The sequence below is a fragment of the Talpa europaea genome (assembly GCF_964194135.1).
Source record: "Talpa europaea genome assembly, chromosome: 3".
Taxonomy (NCBI): Eukaryota; Metazoa; Chordata; class Mammalia; order Eulipotyphla; family Talpidae; genus Talpa; species Talpa europaea.
The window spans coordinates 40,769,635-40,786,832 of NC_140069.1; positions in this window are offsets into that span (position 1 = coordinate 40,769,635).

Genomic DNA, 17,198 nt, shown 5'->3' on the forward strand with positions numbered 1-17,198 from the left:
GGGCAGACCAGGCACGCAGAAGAGTGTGCCAGAGACCGGACGCGCAGGGAGTGTGTCCCACATTACCATCTTAGAACAGGGACATTTCGTCAGTAAAGAGTACCTGCAGAAGGCTTCCTCAGGAGCCAGAGGTGAGCGGGGGAAGTTCGCCCACGCCAGACCCCCTCTGGCCTGCAGTCCAAGCCCAGAGGGGGAGCAGGAACCCACCGCCGGGGCAGACCAGGCGCACAGGGGAGTGTGTCCCCACATTGGCATTTTAGAACAGGGACCTTTCTCCAGTAAAGACTGCTTGAAACTGACAGATGACTCCTGGAGGAACCAGAGGAGAGCAGAGAAGCTCACCCAAGATGCTGGCCAGTCCCAACTACACAGTGTCCCAACGCATACGGCAAATTAGAAAACAGACAGTAGGGAGGAGAAGAACCACACGCAACCTAGCAACTCCCCAGGGAAAAAGCACACCACAAAAAGAAAACCAGCCCCCAGATTGCAACGACAGTAATGTGGAAGAACTTCTGAGGCCTCCAGAAAGAGAATTTAAAATTGCCGTGATGAAAAAAACTGACAGAAGTCATAAAGGAAAACAATGATAAGGGGAAAATAATCAACGATCAGAAGAATGCAATTGAGTCCCTAAAGAGGGAAAACAATGGTCTGAAGAATGAAATTGAGTCCCTAAAGAGGGAAGTAAAAGACATGCAGGAGATCAAAGAATTAATGGAAGAACTAAAGAATTCTGGGAAAAGTAATGAAAGCAGAATAGATGAAATGGAAGAACGAATAAGTACTCTTGAAGACACAGAAATAAAAAGAACCAAAACAGAAAAGGAAAGAGAAGTACGAAGGAAAAAGAACGAAGAAAGACTTCGGGAACTATCTGACTCCAAGAGGAAAGGAAATATAAGAGTTATAGGAATACCAGAAGGAGAGGAGAGAGATGTAGGAACAGAGAAAATATTCAAAGAGATAATTGAAGAGAACTTCCCAAATGTGAAGGAGCTGAAAATTGATATACAAGAAGCAAGAAGAACACCAAACTTCCACGATGAAAGGAAAAATACAGCAAGACACATAATAGTAAAGCTCCCAAGAATCCAGGACAAGGAAAAAATAATGAAGCTGGCAAGAGGGAAGAAACAGATAACATTCAAAGGAAAGCCAATCAGGCTGACATCAGACTTCTCTGAAGAAACACTACGGGCAAGAAGAGAGTGGAGGGACATAGTCAACAGACTTCAAGAAAACAGATGCCAACCAAGAATTCTCTATCCCGCAAAGCTCTCCTTCCTCTTTGAAGAAAGAATATTGACCTTCCCAGACAAACAGAAACTCCGGAATTTCATTACAACTAAACCCCCACTCCAAAAAACACTACAAGGAGTCCTAAAGCCAGAACCTCAGAGGGAAGAATAACAATGAAAGAAGGCCAAAAAAAAAAAAGTTATTAAAAGAATAAATAAATAAAATCAAAGGAAAGACAAACACAATGGCAAATACAAATGCTAACATATCAATATTAACTCTAAATGTAAATGGACTAAACTCTTCAATAAAAAGACACAGAGTTGCAGCCTGGATTAAGAAACAAAACCCAACCTTTTGCTGTCTCCAGGAAACACATTTAGCTACAAAAGATAAAAATAGGCTCAAAGTTAAAGGATGGAAAACAATCCTACAAGCAAATGGACCAAAAAAGAAAGCAGGAACAGCTATACTTATATCAGATAAAACAGATTTCAAACTCAAAAAGATAAAAAGAGACCCCAATGGTCACAACATTATGATCAAGGGGACAATACTTCAAGAAGAAATAACACTCATTAACATATACTCACCAAACGAAGGAGCACCAAAATATATCAGACAACTGTTGTCCTCTCTGAAAACAGACATCAGAGAAAACACATACGTAGTGGGAGACTTCAACAAACCACTATCAACAATGGATAGATCAACAAGACAAAAAATAAGTAAAGAAACCAAAGCTCTAAATAAGGACCTAGAGCAATTGGGCTTAACAGACATCTATAGAACACTAAACCCCAAAAAAACGGAGTACACATTTTTCTCAAGCGCACACAGATCATTCTCCAGGATCGATCACATACTGGGGCACAAGACAAACATCAACAGATACACCAAGATTGAAATCATATCAACCATCTTTTCTGACCATGAAGGCATCAAACTAGAAATAAACCATAAAAAGAAGGCAAGGAACTTTCCTACCTCATGGAGATTAAAAACCACACTACTGGAAGACCACTGGACTAATGAGGAGATCAAAGAAGAAATTAAAAAATTCTTTGAATTGAACGATAAGGAGGACACCAATATCCTAAATGTATGGGATGAGGCAAAAGCAGTAATAAGAGGAAAATATATAGCAATAGAAGCTCACATCAAGAAAGAAGAAAGAACTCAAAGAAACAACCTAATCTCGAAGCTCAAAGATCTAGAAAAAGAACAACAAAAAAACCCCAAAACCAGTAGAAGAAAAGAAATAATAAAAACCAAAGCAGAAATAAATGAAATTGAAACTAAAAAAACAATCCAAAAGATCAATGAAACCAAGAGCTGGTTCTTTGAAAAAATCAATACAATAGACAAACCCCTAGCCAGGCTCACAAAGGAAAAAAGGGAGAAAGCACAAATAAACAGGATCATCAATGAAAGAGGAGAAATCACAACGGACACAGCAGAAATCAAAAGAATAATCAGTAACTACTATGAACAGTTATATGGAAACAAGTTCAACAATCTAGAGGAGATGGACAAATTCCTACAACTCTACAATCACCCAAAGCTAGATAAAGAAGAAATAGAACACCGAAACAGACCAATTACAAGCAGTGAAATTAAAATGGTAATCAAAAACCTCCCCAAAAACAAAAGCCCAGGACCTGATGGATTTACAAATGAATTCTACCAAACATTCAGAGACAAATTAGTGCCTATCCTTCACAAACTCTTCCAAAAAATTGAGAAGGAAGGGACAATACCAAACACGTTCTATGAAGCCAACATTACACTAATACCAAAACCGAACAAGGACAACACAAAAAAGGAAAACTAGAGGCCAATCTCCCTAATGAACACTGATGCAAAAATCCTCAATAAAATTTTAGCTATCAGAATCCAACAATGTATCCATAAGATAATTCACCACGACCAAGTAGGATTCATTCCAGGGACACAAGGATGGTTTAACATCCGAAAATCAATCAACGTTATCCAACACATCAACAAAAAGAAATATAAAAACCATATGATAATATCAATAGATGCCGAGAAAGCTTTCGACAAAGTGCAACACCCATTCATGATAAAAGCCCTTGAAATTCTTGGGATACAAGGAACATACCTCAACATCATAAAGGCCATCTATGACAAGCCAACAGCCAGTATCATTCTCAATAGTGAAAAGCTGAAAGCAATTCCATTAAGATCTGGAACAAGACAAGGATGTCCACTCTCACCACTGCTTTTCAATATAATACTGGAAGTCCTAGCCAGAGCAATAAGACAAGAGAAAGACATCCAAGGAATCCAAATAGGAAAAGAAGAAGTCAAACTATCACTATTTGCAGATGATATGATAATATACATAGAGAACCCCAAAAAGTCCACAGAAAAACTAATTCAACTCATCAATCAGTTCAGTAAAGTGGCAGGATACAAAATCAACACGCAAAAGTCAGTAGCCTTCCTATACACAAACAATAAATCTGAAGAAGAAGAAATCAAAAAAAAATCCCTTTTTTTATTGAAACAAAAAAAATCAAATATTTGGGAATAAATCTAACAAAAGAGGTAAAGGACCTATACAAAGAAAACTATAAAACACTGTTAAAAGAAATAGAAGAAGACACAAAGAAATGGAAAGATATCGCCTGCTCATGGATTGGAAGAATAAACATTATTAAAATGGCCATCCTTCCAAAAGCAATATACAGATTCAATGCTATTCCAATCAAAATTTCTATGTCATTCTTCAAAGAAATAGAACAATTATTGATGAAATTCATATGGAATCACAAAAAAACCCGAATAGCCAAAGCTCTCCTGAAAAAAAAAAGAAGGGAATGGAGGCATCACACTCTTAGACTTCAAACTATACTACAAAGCCATAATCATCAAAACTGCATGGTATTGAACAAGAACAGACATACAGACCAATGGAATCGAATAGAAAATCCAGAAATAAACCCACAGATTTATGGTCAACTAATCTTTGACAAAGGAGCAAAGACTATGCATTGGAGCAAAGAAAGTTTGTTCAATAAATGGTGCTGGGAAAACTGGGTCGCTACATGCAAAAGAATGAAGCTTGACCACTACCTCACACCATACACAAAAATCAACTCAAAATGGATTAAAGAACTAGACATAAGACCTGAAACCATAAAATATATAGAAGGAAATATAGGCGAAACACTACGTGATTTGCACATCAAAGACATCTTTACAGACTCATCACCCAAAGCAGTGATAGTGAAGGCAAAGATAAACAGCTGGGACTACATCAAATTAAAGAGCTTCTGCAGAGCAAAAGAGACAATAACAAAAACAAAGAGAAACCCCACCAACTGGGAGAACATTTTTGCACCCAACACTAATGATAAAGGACTGATCACAAAAATCTGCAAAGAGCTGATGAGACTCAACAACAACAAAGAAAATAATCCAGTCAACAAATGGGCAGAAGAGCTAAAAAGAAACTTCTCTGAAGAGGAAATGCAAATGGCCAACAGGCATATGAGACAATGTTCAACATCACTTGTCATCAGGGAAATGCAAATCAAAACTACCATGAGATACCATCTTACACCAGTGAGAATGGCACATATTAAAAAAACTAGCAACAACAAATGTTGGCGAGGGTGTGGAGAAAAAGGAACTCTTCTGCTCTGTTGGTGGGAGTGCAAACTGGTCCAACCACTATGGAGAGCTGTGTGGAGATTTCTGGACCTACTAAACATAGAGCTTCCATATGATCCAGCAATTCCACAATTTACCCAAAGGACACAGAAACATCAATTCCAAAGAACACCTGCACCCCTATGTTTATAGCAGCACTGTTTACAATAGCTAAGCGTTGGAAACAACCCAAATGCCCAAAAATAGATGACTGGATCAAGAAGATGTGGTCCATATATACCATGGAATATTACTCAGCATTCAAAAAAGATAAACACATGCAATTTGCAGCAACATGGAGGGCACTGGAAGGGATCATGCTCAGCGAAATAAGCCAAAAAGAAAAAGAAAAATACCGGATGGTCTCACTCATAGCAGGAATCTAGAAAACTTAAATAAGGGACCAGGAAAACGAATAACTATAAGAAAGTGAAAATCAAAATCAACAAAAAACTACGAACCAGAGACACTTTTAGGGGGGCGGGGGTGGGAGGGGAGGGATTGGGGTCAGAATGGGGGGGCTGCAATTGTATGGGCAATATAAAAATAAAATTTATTATTAAAAAATAAATAAATTACCTACGGGGGTGGGGGAATGTCATTCAAAAGCAAAAAAAAAAAAAAATAATAATAAATTTTATTTTTATATTCCCCATACAATTGCAGCCCCCCCATTCTGACCCTAATCCCTCCCCTCCCGCCCCCGCCCCCCTAAAAGTGTCTCTGGTTCATAGTTTTTTGTTGATTTTGATTTTCACTTTCTTATAGTTATTCGTTTTCCTGGTCCCTTATTTAAGTTTTCTAGATTCTTGCTATGAGTGAGACCATCAGGATCTCTTTTATTTTAAAGGGTATCTTTTGTGAACTTAGGGTGTGGGCAAGCACTCTATTGTCTCTATTGTTTATCCTTCCTGCAGTGACAGCATGGTGTAGGAAGCTTGGAACAATGGTATGCTGTGTCTGGGGTAGGACAGCTGACTTAGCCCTCTGCTGCTCCTTCTGTGCCCAAGAATGAAGTTTCTACTATTTCCTCCCACAGACATTATCCAAGTTCTTCTGCCCCTTATCTATGATTCACATATATTTCCATCCTTGAACACCTCTCATTATGTCAGTAACTCTCCTTATGGAGAACATTATTGTTTTTCAACATTCAAGTGCAATCTCATTTCCTAACAACGTCCGGATTTTTATTCAGATATCTACCTCAGCCCCCATGCAACCCATAAATTTGGGTAAAGTCAATTCAAAAGTCTCCTATCTCAGGGGTAGACCTGGGTTGACTTAAGCAAGCAAACATATTTCATTCCCCCAGCCACAGTCAACTGGAGTATTGCTGGTTGAGAGATGCAGTCCAGTCAGGATATAACTCAAGAGACTTGCTCAGAATACTCAAACAGAAATCCATTATTCCACAAGAATAAACAAAGAAACATATACCTAATACTATTGGCAGTCATCCTGTATGGTGAGAACCTAAAAGATAGGGTACTGTGAGACTAAACAGCACAGAAAATAGTACCATTTAGTCATCAGATCACCCAAACCTTAAATTTCTCCTACTTCTGGACTTTCAGGTAACTGTGCTAATACATTGTCTTATTATTAATGTTTCAGTAAGTATGAGCCATATTTTCTATAAAACGTATCTCTTAGTAATACTAAGTAATTTATAATGTGGTATTTAAACATAAAAATGAGTTGGATGAGAGAAGCATGAAGTAGGGCATATTCCTGACGGAGGAGAGTTGGCCATTCCTGTAAAACTGAAAAACTATTGGTTAAACTGTTGGCTACTGTGATGGGAAAGAAACAGCCTCTTTTCACAAGCACTACTTTCTCCAAAAGGACATGCCGTCCTCCATCTCCAGGCCTCCTCTAATATTAACTGAGTGATGTAGGTGATTGAACTACTCCACTGAGCTAGCACCCCTTAATAAGAATTTTGGCGAACACGCTTGGTCTCAATACTTGTGCACTATATGCCTAGAACATGGAGTACTTAGTAACTTGATTCCTCAGGTTTGGAATTTAGCTGCCACTTCACAACAACATAGAACTTATGTCTCTATCCCTATGCATACAAGTAGCTGTGCATCTATATAAATCTATACATTCAGCTGCATACAAAAAATATGCTATTGTACCACTAAGAGTGTTGTAACAGTTCAATGAGTTAATAAATATAGGTGCTCAATGAATATTTCTTCAATGAATGAAAAGTGCTTCTAACATTTTAAGTTCAATAAAGTATGGCATTATTGTATTAATCACAAGAAAGGCAGTAACAACAGAAAATCTCAACTTAAAATGGTTTATCAGTGAGGAAATTTATTATCTCATAATTTCAAATCCAGAAGTAGAGCAGACTCTAGGCATAGTAAAAATCAAAGGCTCAATGATTGTCAAGATGTTTTAACCCTCTTTACTCTGCCACCCTCACATTTGCTTCATCTCAAAGTGATTCCCTTGTAGTTGCAAGAACTCTGTGTCCTTGCTTGTACCCAACTGAAGAGAAGAAAATATTTTCCCCCAAGCATAGGAATTAAGTTCTTTTCTCTTGATCTTTTAGTCCTTCTCTTCCATTGCCTACGTGGCTAGCAGCCAAAAGTGGCTCTGCTGAATTTAAAAGTAAAGGTTGCATTTTTAAAAATAATAATGAGCTCACAGACTCTCTGAGAAGCTTGAGAACAGCACAGCCAGAAACAAATCATAAAACCAAACCACAAAACTACTCTTGTGAGTATGCTGCTACTACTGAGCCCTAGGCCTTGTACCTTGGACCATGACAAGCATGGGAAAGGATTCACATGATTAGCAATACCTGGGGAATGTATCCATACTCTAGTCTCTAATGGAGACTGAGGCAGCAATAAATGGCAATTTAGAATTTTGTTGTAGAAAGCGGGCTGGGCCTTTCATTGAGATTCATTGAACAAATGGCAAGGGAAACAAACACAAAATAAATAAACAAACAGATTACAACAAACTGAAAAGTTTGTGTAGAGCAAAAGAAACCACTACAAAAACAAAAAGGCAACCTACAGACCAGAAGAAGATACTTGCACATCACACATCTGAAAAGGAGCATTATATTATACAAGATCTACAAAGAACTCATACAACTCATTAAGAGAACAAATAACCCAAAAAATGGGGCAGATGAGCTAAATACACTCTTCTCCAAGCTATCTGTAAGTTACAGATAGCTTACAGGCACAAGAAAAATTGTTCATCATTACTTATGATCAGAGAAATGCAAATCAAAACTAGAAGGAGATACTAGTTCACACCTGTAAGAATGGCCCATTACAAAAAGATCAGAAACAACTAATGTTGATGAGGGTATGGAGGAAAAGGACCCTCATAAACTGTTGATGGGAATATATACTGTTCCAGCCCCTATGAAAAATAGTAGGAGGTTTCTTAAAATATTCATTTCTAGGTATCATTGCAAAGAATACAAAAAAAATTAATTTGAAGGGATATATGCAATCCTGTGTTCATTGTAGCACCATTTATAATAGCCAAGATATGAAAACAAACTAAGTACCCAGAAGTTGATGAGTGGAGAAAGATGTTGTATATACACACAATGAAACTATTAAAAACATGAAATCATGTCATTTGTGACTACATGGATGAAACTGAAAGAGAAAATTCTAAGCAAAATAAGACAGAAGAAGAAACACAAATATCAAATTATTTCACTCATATCTGAAATACTAAAAGGAAAATAAAGAAACAGACAAAACCAAACCAAAATAAACCCTAGAAATCTGATGGTAGACTTGAATCAACCAGACAGGAAGGGTGGGAGTGAGGAGTAAAGGGGATGGGGGAGGTCTAGTGGATGATAGTGCAGGATTAGGGGTATGTCGGTGATGGCTGTGGTGTGGTAACAACAGACATCTGAAGAAATGTGAACCTATATCCCTAAATCACATGCAGTGTTGTGATTTTTATTATAGTTTTATTTATTACATAAATAAAAAATAATGTAATTTGAAACTAAATAAATCTATACCAAGCCAGTCTCCCTATGTATTCTGTAAAATGAAAGATATTATTTATTTCACTATTACCAAGAAAAATATATTTTAGGATTTTTTCAAATGGAGCAAGAAATATGTTCATTTCCAATCACTAATTTTTTTTAATATATATAAATTTTATTTTTATATTCCCCATACAATTGCAACCCCCCCATTCTGACCCCATTCCCTCCCCTCCCACGCCCAACCCCCCAAAAAGTGTCTCTGGTTCATAGTTTTTTGTTGATTTTGATTTTCACTTTCTTATAGTTATTCATTTTCCTGGTCCCTTATTTAAGTTTTCTAGATTCCTGCTATGAGTGAGACCATCCGGTATTTTTCTTTTTCTTTCTGGCTTATTTCACTGAGCATGATCCCTTCCAGCGCCATCCATGTTGCTGCAAATTGCATGTGTTCATCTTTTTTGAATGCTGAGTAATATTCCATGGTATATATGGACCACATCTTCTTGATCCAGTCATCTATTTTTGGGCATTTGGGCTGTTTCCATAGATTAGCTATTGTAAATAGAGCTGCTATAAACACAGGGGTGCAGGTGTTCTTTGGAATTGATGCTTCTGTGTCCTTTGGGTAAATACTTAGGAGTGGAATTGCTGGATCATATGGAAGCTCTATGTTTAGTAGGTCCAGAAATCTCCACACAGCTCTCCATAGTGGTTGGACCAGTTTGCACTCCCACCAACAGTGCAGAAGAGTTCCTTTTTCTCCACACCCTCGCCAACATTTGTTGTTGCTAGTTTTTTTAATATGTGCCATTCTCACTGGTGTAAGATGGTATCTCATGGTAGTTTTGATTTGCATTTCCCTGATGACAAGTGATGTTGAACATTGTCTCATATGCCTGTTGGCCATTTGCATTTCCTCTTCAGAGAAGTTTCTTTTTAGCTCTTCTGCCCATTTTTTGACTGGATTATTTTCTTTGTTGTTGTTGAGTCTCATCAGCTCTTTGCAGATTTTTGTGATCAGTCCTTTATCATTAGTGTTGGGTGCAAAAATGTTCTCCCAGTTGGTGAGGTTTCTCTTTGTTTTTGTTATTGTCTCTTTTGCTCTGCAGAAGCTCTTTAATTTGATGTAGTCCCAGCTGTTTATCTTTGCCTTCACTATCACTGCTTTGGGTGATGTGTCTGTAAAGGTGTCTTTGATGTGCATATCACGTAGTGTTTCGCCTATATTTCCTTCTATGTATTTTATGGTTTCAGGTCTTATGTCTAGTTCTTTAATCCATTTTGAGTTGATTTTTGTGTATGGTGTGAGGTAGTGGTCAAGCTTCATTCTTTTGCATGTAGCGACCCAGTTTTCCCAGCACCATTTATTGAACAAACTTTCTTTGCTCCAATGCATAGTCTTTGCTCCTTTGTCAAAGATTAGTTGACCATAAATCTGTGGGTTTATTTCTGGATTTTCTATTTGATTCCATTGGTCTGTATGTCTGTTCTTGTTCCAGTACCATGCAGTTTTGATGATTATGGCTTTGTAGTATAGTTTGAAGTCTAGGAGTGTGATGCCTCCATTCCCTTCTTTTTTTTTTCAGGAGAGCTTTGGCTATTCGGGGTTTTTGGTGATTCCATATGAATTTCATCAATAATTGTTCTATTTCTTTGAAGAATGACATTGAAATTTTGTCCAGTCACTAATTTTAAAGAAAGTTTTGCAATATTGTCAGAGAATACTAATAGCTGCTTACTTTCATTATATTCCCTGAAATAAATAAGTTCTTATATATACTAAAAATTAAAAATTGAAATAACATATGATCCAGCAATATCACTCAACAGATGATAGGATACAGAAACTTTGGTATTTATACCCAACAGAATACTACACAACTGTTTAAAAGAAGGAAATATTGCACCTTGGGACAACATAGATGGATCTTGAAGTGATTATACTAAGTGTAGTAAGTCAGAAAGTGAAAGAGAATTACTGAATGATTTCACTCATTTGCAAAATATAAATAGCAAAAAAAATTTTTTTTTAAACCCAGACTGGCAAAATACAATAAAATAACTTAGATTCTGTGACAGGTGTTATGGCTACCATAGGGTATGGGTGTACAGGGGCGAGGGAGTAGGGTAGGGTTAGCGTGATGGATAACACCTTGGTACTGGAGCTCCGGAGGAGGGCAAGTGAAGCATGTGCACAAATTGAGGTATGAAGTTGTACTCCCAAAATTACATCATTACCTAAACAAATGGCAAGTCAAAAAAAAAATAATAAAGCAAAAGATTCAAGGGGTAAGAAACCTAGACACCAAAAGATTCAAGCAGTTGGCAACCAATAAGGTCCACTTCATAGCTATTAACTCAGTGATTCACATGCTACAATGTTCCCTGGGGAAAAGAGGTCTGGGTAAACAAAACTGCAACAGGCTGGCTCATCAGACTTCCTACCACTTCAGGATTCAAGCAAAAGTGAAAATCCTCCATTTCAATTGGTGCACTGTGGGTTCAGTAGACAGGATATTTCACTGGAAGCTCTCCAGCTTGCCTCTTGGTATAAGTTTGACTCAAGAAAGGCTGAATGTGTAAGCTGTTAATGGAAAGGCTAATGTAGAACTGTTAGGGCAGGCAGTGACTCAGCCAGAGGCAAAAGCAGTGACAGCAGCTCATCCAGCAATAGTGACAGAGAGCAATAACCAGAATAGATTCCCCAGATGGCAGAATACATCCTTAGGGATGTATTCTAGTCTCCAAGGCTAAAATTCCTTAAAATGAAGTGGGGACTTCAAACTAACAAGATATGGATATTAATGTTAAAAATCAGTGTCTCAGAGACACATGGATCACGTGTGATTAAAGAATTATCTGTCATCTTCTTTCCTGGAATTAGCTCTCAGGAGGAGGAAAAAGGAGCATTTTTCCAAATAGTTCCTTTTTCTTCCTACGGAACTTGTGAGGCAGCTTTCCAAAAATGCTGTGCCATCAGATTTTTGCAAGGTTGTTTTCTTCTAGATAATCTCAGCAATCAAGACACAGTCTCAGGGAGTTCTGATTTGATACCACGGTATATAATTGATTCACATCCCCTGCCCCAGCCATTCTGATCATATTTCTCTGGTTTATTGTCATAAAAGAACATAAATTTAGCTAAATTCTTAAAATTTATTTCTTGTTATGTTTATTGTCCTTCTCTACATAAACATTCACCAGAATGTGAACTCCATGAGAAGAATGACTTTGCCTATATTGTTACTGACAAATTCCTGTAGGCTCAGCAAAATAACTGGCACATATGGTAGGCACTCAGCAAATATTTGTTGAATGAGTATTAAGATTGGATTTCTCATAGAGTTGAGGTCATTTGATGCCACATAAAAATGAAAAGTTAATTTCTGTAAGTCTTTAATTTAAACAACTTTGTCTCCCATTATTATGCAGCTCTATAAAAAAGATCCCCACCTTTTCTTATTCCTGGAAAACTCTACTTCCCCTCCAGAAACATACTTCCAGCAGTTAATTCCTTCACAGTCTTTCTGGTTCATCCAGTCTTTCAACAAGGAAGAAATGTGACATCAGAACCAGTATCAGAGAACAAGTCAGAATAACAACAGAGAAGCTACTAACAGAACAGGCTCAGGATAAGTTTATCAAGACAAGTTATTTTAGGAATTAAAGCTAGAATACATGATTTACACAAGAGCTAATAATAGGCAAAGAGAAAGAAAAAAAAAATCATTCAAGATAGATAGTAAGATGTTAAGAGGAGTGAAGAACCCAGAAGTTCCTGAAACTAAATTCCAACACTTTGTTTTCTACCAATGTCTTGTTGAGTGTTGTTCTTTGAGGATCTAGGTACTGCTCCTCACAGTGATGGAGACTATGTGGTGAAGTAGCAATCTGAACATGGGCTTCAAAGAAAACAGAACCCGGCTTCAGTCGCAGCCCTGTTATCCTCCCATATCAAAAGGACAAGCTATTCAAGGACTCGGGGACTCAATCTGCACAGTATCAATTATAATAATAAAATCTATCTCATGGGATTATTTTGAGGATTAAGCAAATTGATGCAGGTAAAATTAATAGTGCAGTTCTCTATTCATAGTTAACTGCTTTTCATTTTTTTATAACAAATAGCTATTTTCTTTTTTTGGAGTAGCTGAGCTACCTCGTTGACTCAAGAAGTAATAACAGTCATTGTTCATTTTGCCAGGCACTGTATTACGCACTTAACAAGCATGATCACTTTCAGTCTTCACAGCAACCCTTTGAAGAAGGACTATTACTGTCATACACGACAAATGAAAAAGTTGGAAGTAATGCAAATAAAATACCCAGATAACCCACATGATTTAAGTCTCCCTGAAGAGGTATCAAGGTCACCTAGAAGATGAGCAGGGATGTGGTGTTGATGGATTGGAGAATTGCTACTTCTTCCAAGGTTATAATTTCCCCTGAAAGCATTTTCTTTTTCTTTTTTTGAAAGGGTCGCTAATACTCTGGAATGTTGAAACCTAGTACTGGAACCTCAAAAAACAGAATTCCTTCTGCATGTATAAACCAGGAGTCGGAACATATCTCAAACTTAAGACAAAGAATTAAATGTACATTAATATCACATTCATTGGTCTATTTAATTTCAGGAGTTTAATTTTCTTCTTGCATTTTATTTTGCTCTGGCTAATGCCTTTTATAGATCTTAGCATTGCCAACCAGGTTGTGATATCTACTCAATTGCCCAATTCAGGTTTCAAATGACACACATAAAATCACAACACTAGATTTCAGAAATCATAATATGATTACTTTGAACAAATGAAGGAGACCTATCTCTTTACCAGAGTTATTTCACTTTGTTTCATAAAGTAAGCTTCCATATAATGTTTCTTTGAAACCAAATTCCACTGAGAATGTGTATGTATGTTAAAATGTGTGTCAACACATTTTCTAAGCTGATATATTCCTGAACATCAATTGCAGAGATGCATTTGGGGATGAACTCCAATGGCAAAGGAAACAGAAGTAAAAAATAAACAAATGGAACTGCATAAAACTAAAGAGGTTTTGTATCACAAAAGAAATCACCACAAAACCCAAAAGGTGACCTATGGACTGAAAATGTATGCACATCATACATCGCATAAGGGATCAATTTCTAAAATCTATGAAAAATTCAAACAACACAATCAAAAGTGGACATTTCTCCAAAGAAGACATTCATATCCTCTAGACATCTAGACAAATGAAAAATACTCAACATCACTTATTAGGAGGGAAAATACACATCAAAACCACAATAAGATACCATACCCCTTACCCCTGAGAAGGACCTATTTCAAAAACACTAGAATCAACAAATGTTTGTGAGGATGTGAAGGAAAAGGAACGCTTATCCCTTATTAGTGGGTATGTAACTTGGTGCACATTCTACGGAAAACAGTATGGAGATTGAATATTTATAAACATAAAAATGTAAGTGACTATGATACAGCAATATCCAAAGACTATGACAACAGTAATATTAAGTGATTTGTGAACTCCTGCATTCATAGCAGCATTATTCACAATAGCTAAGACTTGAAATCAACCTGAAGGGCCATCAATAGATGAGTAGATAAAAAATATGTGGAATATATACTGGGTGGAATATTACTCAGCTATTAAAAAGAGAAATAGTATCTCTTGGGACAAAATGAATGAACCTTGAGGTGATTATGCTAAGTGAAATAAGTCAGAAAGTGAGACAGTTGCCAAATGATTTCCCTCATTTATGGAATAAAAAGAAACAAAGAAAAGAAATTGGCAAAACAAACTGGAAACAAATGTTAAGACTGTGAAAAATATACTGGTTACCAGAGCAAATAAGGGAAAGGGAGGAAGTGATAGGGGAAAGTAGGTGACACCTGGAGTTTTGGTGGCAGGTGAGTGAAGCATGTGTACATGTTGAGGTACAGTGTTATACTCCCAAAATATAGTTATGCAAACAATTGGAAAATCAATGAAATTTTTTAAATGTAAAAATATTATTATCCCTTCAAAAAAAAAGTGTAATTACTTCTTTTCACCCATTGCTTTATTCAGTTTGGCAAAACTACATGCCAGAGGTCCTGCAAGTCCTGGAGAAGAAAGTCTCTGTCTCAAGGAGCACATGTTCTAGTCAGCGAGGCAGATGCATAGAGTAACCAGATTGCAATGGCAGTAAGGCAGTGAGGGGACAGTGAGCACATGATAGAGGGGAATTTAGCAGGTTTTTGGAGAGGAAACCTCCTAGAATTGAGCCTCAGAAATGGAATGAGAGAAGTTGGTAGGTTCCAGGCAAAAGCAACAACAAATGCCAGTAAAATAAAAAATGGAGAACTCAGAAAGATAAATAATTGATATTGACCAAATGCTGAGGTTCATTGCATGTGATACTCAATAAATAGCTCACTGGTTGAGTAAATCATTAATTAATCTAGGGGAAAGAGAACTATAAAACTAGATGAAAATCAGTTCCTAAAGGGATTCTATAGCCCTATGCAAATAATTTGGATATTATTTTCTAAATCAGGAGTTGAAAATGCAAATGGTTACAGGGATCTTACAGAAAATATGAATGAAGGGGACCAGATTTTTTTTAAACTTACTAATGAGGGGGACTACCCATGAAATACTTGCCTTAATCATGTTCCGATAAAGTACTGTCAACAGACAGCTGTCTAATATATGATCCTTGCTCTTGGGCTACACAGATAAATAAGAACTCACAATATTTCCCCATTATTACTTTCGTTACTTCCTGTTACTCTAAGAGTAGATCACCTGTGATTGTATTTGTGGACTTTTACAAAATAGGGAGCAGTAGCGTAAATTGTTTCCACTCACATACCAAATATGAAAGGATCACAGAGGAGGGGCTTATTTGATTCCATCTGAGGAAATCAAGATGATATTGCTGATAAGATTATGTTTCAGATGAACTTAAGAGATGAGAGTCTATTTCAAGCTACACTCTAACACTCTCCTTCCAATACAATCAAGTTGAACTCTTCACTGTCCCACAACACTCCACACTGTTAATGTCCTCTCTCAAATCTTTCACTTTACTTAATGTACTCTACCGCCTTGCTTTACTTATCCAATTCCTCCCAATCCTTAAAGACCCAATGCAGACCCTCCTCATGCATAAAATCCATAACTATTTCCTAGTTCTCAAGTGATAATTGAATTGTACCAGAGACAAGACACTATTGGAAGGCTGAAAGACATTTAAGACACAATAGAGTATAGATGTACTCAGGAAAGGGTGTCTTATTGTGTGTGGCAAGAAGTTTGCTAGTATGAGTCAAAGACTCACTGGCTTTGTGATGTCTGGCAGATTTTTTGGCCTCTGTTTTCTTCAGAACAGAAAAATAAAGGCTTATCCACATAAATACTTTCAGTACTAACATTATAACTGCAATTTTTATTTATTTATTTATTTATTTATTTATTTATTTATTTATTTATTTATTTATACATACAAGCACTGGGTACAGTCAGAAGCGCGGGAAGGTGAGAGAATTCACCAGAGCGGGGAGCAGAGCAGGCAGAAGGACCGAAGCACACTGTGGGCGGCAGGAGAGGTCTGCGCACCATGTGGGACCCTCCTCCGGTGGCCGGGGAGCAGCCGGGGATCTAACCGGTGCTGCAGAGGCTGTGGGCAGCTTCACAACCCAGCGCTCAACCGCTGCGCCACTGGGGAGGCCTTATAACTGCAATTTTGAAAAGAATTTGGTCTCGATATTTCTAGTAGGATTTCCACACATGCTTTCAATACTTTCCTTATGGACAATAATGTGAGTGGAAAATCACTGATCAGAAGTAGCAGTATTGAAGAGTGTTTTCTCTGTGCATTATAAAAGGTCATATAATCCTTACCCTGAATTTAGGAAATTTCGTAGGTCACAGATTCATAGTAATAAAGTTAGCTGTCTTATTTCCCTATTATTATTTTGGTTACTTCCTGTTACTCTAAAAGTAGATCACCTTTTACAAAATAGGGAGCAGTGGTGTAAATATCCTAAGTATTAAAATTACATATAAATTGCTTTGGAAACAGTCTATTAAATCATGCCAAAACAATAGTTGAAAGTTTTTATGTTAGTTATTATAAATCATTGAGAATGAATTGCTTGCATTTTATCAACTTTTTGCTACTAATATTCAGTTTGCCTCATTCCAACTTGCTGTATTAGTTATAAGCAAAAGAACCAGCTCCATCTAGATTTAAACAAAAAGCAAATCTATTGAATGAACACAAAGGTAT